Source organism: Miscanthus floridulus, chromosome 13 (genome assembly GCF_019320115.1).
Source record: "Miscanthus floridulus cultivar M001 chromosome 13, ASM1932011v1, whole genome shotgun sequence".
NCBI lineage: Eukaryota > Viridiplantae > Streptophyta > Magnoliopsida > Poales > Poaceae > Miscanthus > Miscanthus floridulus.
In genome coordinates, this window is record NC_089592.1 from 53884879 (window position 1) to 53888091 (window position 3213).

At 51.2% G+C, this 3213-nt stretch overlaps 1 pseudogene; it reads right to left on the reverse strand.

Annotated features, from left to right (window-relative positions):
- Positions 1–274: 274 nt before the first annotated feature.
- LOC136499829 (uncharacterized) lies at positions 275–1518 on the reverse strand (annotated as a pseudogene).
- Between the last annotated feature and the right edge of the window lie 1695 nt (positions 1519–3213).

Below are 3213 nucleotides of genomic sequence, written 5' to 3' on the forward strand. Positions count from 1 at the left end.
GGAGAAAGATCGCCGAAGACTGATCTACATCTCCAGGCATTCAGGAGCAATAAAACAACTCTGGAAGCATCACCCGTGGTTGAGAAGCAAAGTTGAAGCATACTAAAAATAGTCTTCGGCGTACACAAATCATGGTGGCCCGACAAGTCTGCAATCAAGCCTACAGCCTGAACGACGACGGTGGAATGTGCGAAGTACTAGTACAAATTCTGATACAATGTAGCTTGATACATATTAAGCGTTAGGACGCAAGTTGTGCAGTCTGCAATGACCGTCAGGCTGCTGCAGTCAGGATGGTTGCGTCGCGGAGTTCTTCGACTCCCTCGCCCATCATGCGAAGCAGCGCATCATCAACTTCATTTGGCTCTTCGGTGCCCAGGTTGAACATCTCCGTCAGCGCGGCAATGATGTCCGTCGGCAGCGGGCCATTGAACATGGCGATGTAGTCCTGCAAAGCGGTTTCCACAGGTTCAAGGTCATCATGCAGGAGACCAAGTTTTCGGCAAAGGTTTCTCTGAGCACGCTGCATCTGGGACATGGGGCGAGCATTGGCCAGGCGAGCACTTCGCCGTACCGCAGACATGTCGAAGGCACGCTGGCGTCCGTGGCGCCTAGCCCCGCCAGAGGCCGGTGTTGGCGTAGCAGCAGCTGCGTGCTGTGGTTGTTGGAGCAGTGGTGCCATCGGCTTGCTGAAGAGTGTCGCGACACCATCGTCACCCTGAATTGTGGGGCTCTCCACTGCAGCGAGCTCGATGCGGGCCAATGCTTTCTCGACCGCAGCAATGGAGTTGTCTTCCACTGCTGCATTCGGTGGGAGCGTGTTGAGGATGCGGTCGAAGATGCCACGCACTGGGACCGTGGCGTGAAGAGCTCGGCCTGTCGGAGCTGTCTGGGGGGCCGCTTGGACCGGGCTTCATTCCCTACCTCCTGCAGGTCCAGCATATCAGCTTCTGGGGGGCCTTGAAGCAGCCCAAGCCCCTCAGCTAGCGCCGAAGCTTTGTCGATGTAGTCTTGCATGAGAGACTTCAGCAAGGAGGCCATCTCTCCGGTGTGCTGGACGCCCGCCCAGTCCACAATGCGCTGCATAGCACCTTGGAGGGCCATGGCGTGGGCTTTGAAGAGGCGCTGCAGCTCAGCCTCTTCAGTCACCTGCAAGACACTTACTTGAGGAAGCTGAGTGTGGATCTTGGCGGGAGCAAAGCACCTTTCTACTTTCCTTCAACTTCTCTCCTAGTTTTCAATTGTGTTTTTTGATTTTCTAGCTGTGTACAGAGTCAAGTTGACTGAGTTTGTACAGTGTCCGTCAGGACGTTCCTTCTTTTTAATATAGCGGGCAGCTCTCCTGCCGGTTCGTTTCCAAAAAAAAAAACAATTGAACCTGAATTTGAACTCAGTCGGGTCTGTATCTTTAAATGGGCCAGCAATTAGGCCCTGCGACATCAGCGGTGCTTTGTACCGGTCAGAATGCCCAGCACCGACGTCCGTGAAGCTCGCCAAGCTCTCCTCGAGGCAACGCATTTGTGAAAAACCAAGTCTCCTGGGACTTCTCAGCTTTTTATCAGGCCCTTGCACCAAGCAATGTAGTCCGCAGGTCGATGTTTTCCATGAGTCTACTATTAATTGTGTGCCTCTGATCCATGTCGCAAAGTGTTGTGTTGGAATGTTCGTGGGCTTAATGCGGCAGCTAGGAGAGCAAGTGTACGGAACACAGTTCGTTCATCCGGCGCAACGATAGTATGTCTGCAAGAGACTAAAATAGCACACTGGACATCTAAACTCGTGGCAGAATAATTTTGCAAAGAACTTTGCTGCGTTACCAGCCCTTGGCACAAGAGGAGGCATCCTTATAGCGGCAACAGTGAACCATTTCGACATGCTTAACATCCACAACACCGATCACACAGTATCCACAACAATCACTATGAAAGCAGACAACAAATCTTGGACACTCACATGCGCCTATGGCCCTCAGGATGACCACGATAAGCTTCTATTTCTAGGGGAACTGAAGAGCTTAAAAGGACAAGTTCTCACGGAATGGCTCATAGTTGGTGATTTTAACCTTTATATATAGGGCAGAGGACAGAAGTAACAATAGGCTCAATAGAAACCTGATGAACCGTTTCAAGCAGGCAATTGACGAGATCCAATTAATGGAAATCGACCTCCGTGGACGGCGTTTCACCTGGAGCAACGAACAAGATCACCCAACGTTCACAAGGATAGACAGGTTCTTCGGCACACCAGAATGGCATCTTCTCTTCCCAAATCTTGACTTGCAAGCCTTGCCAACCATGGGCTCAGATCACTGCCCATTATTTTTGACAGGCGACGTAGAGAGACAAAATTATGTGGGCTTTCGCTTTGAATCTTATTGGGTACGGTGAACATACCAGGTTTCTTAGAAACTATACAACAAGTCTGGAGCCAGCCAGTGCATACTCAAGACGCCATACTACGTATGCATGTCAAACTCATTCGTACAGCAAACGCCCTTCGACTGGCAATTGTTGCATTCTGTGGATCGACCAGGGTAGATCTAGACGGTTTGCTGCTGAACATGATGAACTAGAACAAGCAGAGAGTGGGAGATAGGGTAGAAGTGCTGGTGTTGAACCTGAGCCTTCGGATGAAGTCGCAGTTGAGCTGGCCATCGCTGGTTCGTTGATGGAGGCAGCACACGGGCAGCAACGGGTGGAGTAGAGGTTGCACAGACGTCGATGAAGTGCAGACGAACGGCGTAGCAGTGACGACGGCGAGAGTCAGCGGAGCTTCCCGTCGCTGGCTGCGCGCCCTCTTAGATCGGTCTAGGGTTTGTCGGTGGGGTTTGCGGCTCACGGCGAACCTCGTACTGAGAGCCGCCGACCCCACCTCTATTTAATGTGCAGTGTGACGGGGGCCCGCCAGCCATAGATGGACTGTGCGCCCCCGATCAGGGCGCGAGGTCAAGGCCCAAGTGGCCGTTGGGCCACTGTGGTTGGGAGATCAAACCAACATTCTCTCCCTTGATCTCAACTCATACTTTAACTTTAAACTTTTTAATCCTTTTCACTTTTATTTGTTCCATCACAGATTAGTGCATAGAGCATGCTTCATCGTCACGGTCAATCGCCGATAGACTTAACAGCTACAATATACATCTCTGTTCTAAAACAGATTCTTTAACTTTGGGCCCTTTATTGTCCGAAAATCATAGGCTATACCATAAACCCA